We start from the raw sequence: 8,827 nt of genomic DNA, 5'->3' as shown, positions 1-8,827 counted from the left end.
GCATTTTGTTGGTGACTGGCTGATAGAAATGCAAACTGTGAAGCTAGAACAAAATGTACATTAATGCAATGTGAAAAATAACTAACTTGAAGTAAATAAAAATTTATAAGAAATATTTTAAGTTTTTATGTCTCTCTAAGAAAACATTTATGCTATTAGACAATAAGTATTTTAGCTAAATGATCCGTTTTTAAAAAAATAAGTATTGTGATAGTTGAAGGACTACTAGAGCTACAAACAGTTCAAACTAACTTTTATAAAATACAAATACAGTGTCTCATGATCTTGTCAGGTCCCTAAACTGTCTTAAATCAGTTTAAGTAAAACTTTGTTTAAGTAAACTGAACAGATAAGACATAAGTTAAACTTTATGTGTGGCTTGACATAAATCCTAATGAAAATTGTAAAAACATTAATTTACTACTCTGAAAGGGTTTCAGTAATGTTGTTTTTGATCATTACATCAATAATATATCATTTAAAATCACTTAAACTTATTTTATACTTCTACAACTACTATAAGCACGCAAACTGGACATTTAAATACATACACAACCACACTAAATGAAACTTCCACAAAAAGAAAAAAGCAAAAGTAATAACCTGTTGCACTTTATTTAATAAAACTATATACCTATGGAGTAACATCGACGATTACTTTAACGCGTCATTTCGCAAAATATGAGAAATCAACGGTACGATGTGTGCAATTTAAAATTAATACTCGTACATTATCTTTAATGAGAGAACGTTAAACAAAGTACTGCCATAATGGGACGGCGAGTTAGCTTAAAGATTAAAGCTGAAAGTGTGAAGATTCACTTTTGAACTAACTACCGTGTCTTTTTTTATGAGGCATACATTATTTTTTTTTAACAAAAATGTGTGTAGGTATATGAAGATTATTTATGATTTAATTATTTTTTTTTACTAGCTTCACCGAAATCTATACAGGGTGGTCCAATCTGTATTCCGGAAACTTTGGCAGCATATTAGTAAGTTCGTATAAATGTAGGTCCTAAAATGCTTGGTTTCGGAGATACAGGGTGTGAAGTTTCATTTTTATTTCGATTCATTCCAAATAATTTCTAAAATAACGTCAATATTTGGATGAAAATTGGTGTCTAGGAGTTTTTGGACATGAGAAATTTGATTTTGATGTCAATATGACTCCTACTTGTAGAGGACACCACCTACACATTTTTTAACTGCTTTGAAGAGTAATAATTTTTCATCCGTATCTGTATAAAACTACTGAATGAGAAAATACACATTTACGACGTTTTTTTACGTAAAAAATGTCTCTTGGTAAAAATCGCTACGAGCAATCGTTCTCAAGATATTTAGAATAAAAATAACCAATACATGTCATTATTGGCAAAAAAATAAACATGTCCAGTAGATTTTTTTTTAATTAATCTCCTTAAAAGACCAAAGCCGAGAACAAAGTCTTGGTCTAGGTTTTGCATTTATCAAAGCTCATCATAACAAAACATTAAAAAAATAGTTTATTTTTATATTAAAAAGGGTAAGTCTCAAAAAACGTACAAAAATTCTATCTACTGTTATTAATGTGTGTAATAGTATTTTACGTACACTCGTGGATCAAAAAAAACAACTTTTTTTCAACACGAACCGCAATTTTCTTTTAAAAAAAAAAGCTTTTGATGTAAAAGGTCGTGTTTGAATTATAGCAGGCAAACAAGGAAATCGAAATAAAACAGCGAATGCAACGCCATACTAGCATATAATGATAATGCACATATAATTGCCTGCAATTTACAAAAAAACGTAAATTATTTACTAAATGCATTCGGTAAAATGATGATTTGCCAATTTTTGCTAATGTTTAGTTCACGCGATATAGGTAATGATGGGAAAAATCCTAACTCCAATTTATGAAAGTAGATTCATACAAATTTTAGCTAAATATTTAGTAAGTAGGTATTCTAAAAAAAGAAGATATTTCTTATAAAAAAGTAAAAGATTTATACTAAAATTATGAAAAAGAAACTGATCATCAGATGGTACAAGACCAAGACTCCTTTGATCTTGGTCGTGGTCTTGCAGCAATATTCTTGCAAGTCAAAGTCAAGCACTTTTTAATAGATTTTTGTTACAGGTACTTTCTACATAAAAAAACTTAAGTAAATAGTATTATTAGTAATTTAATGCTAATAAAACTCAAAAAAATTATTAGAATATAACGAAATTTTTTTTTATTCAATATATTATATTGAGTCAACATTTTTTTCTTTAAAAGTCTATGCGATAGACGGAAAGCATCTAGTTCATTTGTTAGCTCAGAATTAGAGTTATTAGAGTTAAGCAACTTGATTTCAAACCAATAATCAACGATTTTGTTATATTATATTCGTATAATATAACAAAATTACTGTAAATCACTCTAAATAATGAACAAAATATTTAAACAGAAACAGACCACACGAATTGTTGGTTAGGTTCGAAATTTCTTCTCAAGGGCGTTAACATTATTAGACATTTGCATAAAATTATGTAGTTTGGTTGGATTCCACAAAAATTGCAGTGTATTGAGGAAACAGAAAATGTACAGATTACAGAAATAAATTGAAAATAATATTTATATTAAAACAGCATTATATGTCCTTCAAATTCTTCAATTTAATAGCTGTTAGTAAGAAGTTTCACGTCAAATAAGTGCAAACACTGTTTTTTTTTAAACAAACTTTTATTCATTCTTTCATTTAATTAGCATTAATAACACTTAAAATAAACGCATACACCCATTCTTAACCATAATCAAATCCCATCCTTTTAAAGAGTCTTTCAATAAAGCTCCAAATCGAAAACTTGATTCCTGAATGTACCTACTAAACACTTATTCGGTCGTATATTTCCCTCGATATCTCCCTCATCTCATCGAGTCCTCTCTTTGTCTTTTCCTTTAAAACGGAAAAGGACGGAGACAGTTCCGAAGACACAAAACGAACCGCAAACAGCTTTATGGAAAGCGCACGGTCCGGGCTAACTTGCTCGTAAATCAATAAAAGCTGCTGTTTGCAGTGTGGGTCATTCTATAATAGTTTCATAAATTGTGTCTATATTCGGCCTGGAAAAACTAGAGATTTTATGCAGGGTGAGTTTCCTACGATGTTCTCTATGAGTATCTCGGAAACTGCTGGAGATAGAGAGTCTGTTAAATGGGGAAAGAATTTCAGTTTTGTGGGGTCATAAATATGCGCCTTTCAGATTTTTGAAAAAGTTCATGGCTTACTAGATATTTGAAAAAAAAAACAAATTTCAGCTATTTCAAAAATTGTCCCTAACTTTAGACAAAAAGTTTTCATGTAAAAGTTGTAGATAAACACATTCTTAATGAGATTGTGTCCTCCGTTATATTTCTAAAGCCTGTCATTTTTGACATATGATACAAACATATGTTTTTTTTAAATGGAAACCCTAGTTGGCCTAGTTGGCTCAGCGATATAAGCTATAATGATTGTGTCTTTCGAAAAATTACTGAGTTAAGAAGTGTTTCCATAAAATAACTATTTTATTTTGTAGATTTTCTTGCAGTTTCGAAAAACCCGTAATATAGGATTTTTTGGAGAGAATTTCGCTTAGTTTGCCATGGGAACAAGTTCAATCGTCGTTGCTCTCAGTAATGTGAAACTGAAAAAACTGTCAAAGATAAAAAAATAGTAGAAGGTAAAATAAAATACAGGACAAAAATAACTACACTTAATATGGAGTCACCCACCTGTCTATCTCTCTCGCTCTTTAGCGCCAACCGATAAGGTTTTCCTCGTTTTTCCAGGCTGAGTTACGGCGATTTCCCGCCGATATATCCATTAGGAGGGCCGTTAATTTTGCGGCTAGTGTTTCCATGTAGATTTGCAGACGGTTTAAATAGGTTTAAATGGAAATGGAACGAGCTGTGTGGTCGATTGATTTTGAAGCAGTTATTTTTGTGGTCTCAGGAAATACCTACTTCGTTATAGAGTATTATCGCAATAAAGAATATTTTTCTTTTTGATTTTGATACATACTGAGCATGAGAATACCTACAATCTTACTTGTAAGAAAAGTAGCATTCAGTTATCCTACTTCTTTTCTTCATATTTGTTATCTTATGAATATAATGTGCACCAATCTCTCATAATATTTTGTTTATGAACAGCATAATTATGTTATGTTGAATATAGTATACAGTTATTATGTTACAAGTATTTATTGCGAAAAAAATCTACATAAGGATAATTAAAGTTACAATAGAGAAATATGGCAACGATATGCGGTATTAACGAAGGCGTTATTTTGGTAACTATGACAGTTAAAGTGTCATAATAAGCGTTTGTGACGCTATTAATGTTACCGCATGCCGGTATTCAGGTGGAGAAGACGCCGTGCGGTAATTTGACAGTTTCGGAACGTTACTTTATCAGTTGAGATACTGTATTTTTATGAAAATTGAGATAACTCTTTTTTAGACACACTTTCTTTTAGATACTAATTAAAACTCCTGATATATTTAACAGCTATTTTTTAATAAAAATAAAGAAAAATTATAAATATAGATGCTCTTTCGATTGGCAAAATCAGAAAACTAGGTTAAGGCTAAATTTTTAAAAATGTTGGCGTAATCCAAGGACTGTATATATTCTAAAGGACTGTTCGATCGCGTCAAATCGCCGCTGTCGTAGTCGCCGTGAAATGCTACGTCACGCGCTGACCAGCGCTCCACAGTGCGGGGGATGGTTATTCTAGCGGGACTAAATCTCAAGAGCAATGTTTGGGACTTAAAATCTATGAACGTAGCAAATGGTCTAATATATAGCAACTATATGGTTAAATTTATTTATTTATTAACAACTTAATTTATTAATAAATAAATACAAGATAATAAATCTATGATATTATTCGTACATGACACACAAAAACCGTATTGTCCATATCAAAAAACTATTTAGCAGTTTTTTTTCCTCTATAATTTATTTTAAAAAAATATATTTTATTTTGAAAATAATAAATAAGATAGATATTTTAATTTTAATTTTAACACTCGGTAATTGTAAATTCATATATAGTATCTAAGACAATTTTTTAAACTCAGTGCCTTTTGATGGAGTTGTTTTGTTTTTATACTATCCGATTGAAATGAATCTTTTTGGGCATTCACCTGTTAAGCTTGAACTCCCTGTGACTGTGACTACCTGTGTTGGTAACTTATGGTAACTCAAAAGATCTACATCATTCATTATATCGATATTTGAAAAAAAGTGGATGTTTGATATGTGCAGAACAAAGGCACGAAGGATTTTAACAAATAATATACGTACAGTAAAAAAGTACATACCTTTGGCAATCTTCAACATAATTTGGCTTTCTAATAAAATGTATAAGCACTTGTAAATATTTTGTTTTCGTATGATCTCTGCCTTGCTGAGCAGAAAACGACCAAATTTGGTTGATAAAAATGTATCGAAGTACAAAGAATATTCATGCATTTTTGTATCAATTGGAATGTCTACTATTTATTCTTATCAGTACACAATTTTTGCCTTAATTCTAACCAAACGCTTTTGTCCCGCTAAATTTATCTTCCAACGCACTGTGCGCTCGTCCGTCAAATGCAAAAATAACTGCCACTGTCTAAAATCTTTAGCGCCAACTTCAACTCGGTCAGTAGATGACGTAAAAAAACTGAGAGTGCAGGAAGATAGGAATCAAACCATCCTTATCTCTAAGTATCCTTGGGCGTAATCGTCAAAATCAATCAACGCTATTCTGTGTTGGCATAACTCGAAGTTCGACAAACGCAAATGTCAAAATAACGTCAGCGCTAATAGCGGAATAACGGCAGTATTGAACTTTGTCATATCTCTTTATTACTGATCAAAACACCTTAATTATTATCCTATATTATCTTGGGCGTTATCTGTGTTCAATTGTGCAGGAAACCAACTCCTTTCTTCCTGAAGCAATTTTTTTTGATGACGAACTTTTCGAAATTGAAACGTTTGTTAGAAGTTTCAATCGTGTGAGTGTGATTGCCACTGCTTATATAGTATTTCTAGCAAATTTTTTAGTGATCGAAGATTATCATTTTTTTGAGGACATCTACGACAAAATGTCTCTCATGATCGGACAAATTATGCACATCCAAGTCAGCCATAATCAACAGTGCGTGTTATTTAAGAGTATATTACGCTGTACTGCTCGGGTTGCCCTCAGGGGTCGGGTAAAGCGGGTGTGTGGAAGAAATCTTTGTTTTTTTTTTCAAAAATTTCAAAATTTCAGAAATCTGCCTAAGGCTTAGCCCGATCCTGTCGTGTTAAGCCACACCCAAAATTCCATACACACGTGTTTTGATTAAGGCTTAATTAAGGTTTGCAGAGCTTCAGCATTTGCCACAAAATAGCGAGCAATTTGTTATAAAACCATATAAATTATATATCACTGTAAGCACAAAACTTCAGTCTATATTCGTATTGTAACAGAATTATAAATTGTCTTTATTTTCGAGAAAATTTAGTCCAAACATAAGGAATATTTTGTTGATGTTTGACCATCAAAATCTTAAAAATAAAGAAGTGGACTAAAAATGTGCTACAATACGGTTAAATAAAAGTCGCCTTGACTAGGATTCGAACCTGCCTTACTACAGCTCCAACGACATAGCAGCGTAACGTCCTAACGCTTTAACCACGCCGCCACCGAGGTCTTGAAAGATTCTATGTAAAATTCTTACTTAAAACATAATGTTTTGTGAAAACACTTTTTTATTTATAAACATTTATTTATTTTTGTTTTTAGTATTTGTTCTTATAGCGGCAACATAGATACATTATCTGTAAAAATTTCAACTGTAAACAATATCAAAGTATCAAATTTGAGTACGGAACCCTAAAAATCAGTGGCGGACTAAGATGGGGGCGGAAGGGGTGGTCCGCCCCGGGCCCCGTCTTTTAGGGGGCCTCCAAATCTTAGTAATTTTTTTTACTCAACTGGCAAACAAGGCCAATATGTGTTCAATAGTTAGGAAGCAGTTTGTAGGTGGAGTATGCAAACCATACGTATACGCCAACTATAAACAGTATAAATGGAAGCTGATATTTACTTAATTATCAATTATCAGGCCCCAGTAGTTATAATTGGCATTTTCTATTTAGGAAATTAAATAAAGGGAAATTTTCTTTGTTTAAAATATCCAATAATTATTATTTTTTATATATTTTAAGACTGAATTTATTTATTTTAGCTTTTAAGTTATTTTTCAATGGTTTCATTATTTATTTTTATTGAATACACATTTTAAATTAAATCCAATGCACAGCATAACTTGTATTCTAGCTTCTTTAACCGATGATAAGCAGTGAAGTCTTTAGTGTAACGGGGGCCACGGGCCTGAGACAGAGAAGGGGCCCCTCGGATCTTGGAGGACTTAAAAAATCGCAATGTTTTGTCGCGGTATTTCCCTGGAACGGTAGCGAAAGTAACCGGTATTTTCATAACCGGAACCGGTATTTTCATAACTTTGTCATCATAAGTTGCCATTAAATACATGCAAACATTGTTTTATTACATCAAATTGCATTCGTTTTTCAATTTCAAAATATTAATATTATATTTAAAAAAATGATGTTATCGTTTTTCTGCAGTCTTTTTAGAGCTGGGGCCCTTAATACTGCTGGGGCCAGGGCCCATCAGATCCCTACGTAAAGACGGCACTGCTGATGAGTAACATATTTATATCTATATCGATTTTTATTATTATTATTACAGTATACAGAGTGTCCCAGGCTGAGCGTGCATTAGAAGTTTTTACAGAACCACAATATCTAGATCGAAGATTTTCTGCACATTATTGTTTTACAACAAGATCTATCGAATAAAAATATTTTCAACATGGCGACACTTCCGGAAATACCGGAATTTGACAGAAACTTTCTTATTTTAAATGGTGTAAATATAAAAAGTGGATTTCCATTTGAAAAAAAAATGATTTATAATAATTTTTTAATCGCTCAATTCAATGACATCTGCGGCCATTATTATATGACATTCGGACTATTTAATTTTTGTCATAGATAGCCACATGTCTTCTCTTTATGGCACAGTGGCTGTGGCAATCACTAAATTTGACGTTTAGGCTATATACATATTTTTGACAGGCAGTTTTTTCCTAATTATAAATATTTTTTTTTGCTCAAAAACGGTTAACGTTAGGTTAGAGTGTTTAATATCAAAATCCATATTATTTTACAGAGAATTTAAGTAAGTAATAAAAAATGCGGTCACCCGTTTGAAATAAGAAAGTTGCTGTCAACTTCCAGTACTTCCGAAAGTGCCGCCATATTGAAAATATTTTTAATCGATAGATCTCGTTGTGAAACAATGATATGCACAAAATCTCGGATCTAGATATTGTAGTTCTCTAGAAACTTCTAATGCAGGCTCAGCCGGGGACACCCTGTATAAATACTTCAATTTTGTCAACCATTATACATAAGTCATTCAATTTTTACAAAATGTGCATTAGAAGTATATCATTATCTGAACAGACCGGGGGCCACATTTAGCTTCGCCGCCCCGGGCCGCCGATAGGCTTAGTTCGCCGCTGCTAAAAATGACCTATTTGACAAATTCCATCACCCTTTTAACCCTTTGCCAATTTCTCCATGCAACTCATTTCACCAAATCGTCCTTGTCTTGTTACTAACACACTTGAATCAAACTTACGGCCAAATAACAAGTGGCCTCTTAACCTAATCTCGTCGTAAATCACACCCCGAGAGCACACGCTCTCTCAACACATTCCCTATATCTCTCTCGCTTCCTCCCA

This window comes from Sitophilus oryzae, unplaced genomic scaffold, assembly GCF_002938485.1.
Source record: "Sitophilus oryzae breed Bouriz unplaced genomic scaffold, Soryzae_2.0 scaffold_2006_pilon_pilon, whole genome shotgun sequence".
NCBI lineage: Eukaryota > Metazoa > Arthropoda > Insecta > Coleoptera > Curculionidae > Sitophilus > Sitophilus oryzae.
Note: the sequence above shows the minus strand (reverse complement) of the source record.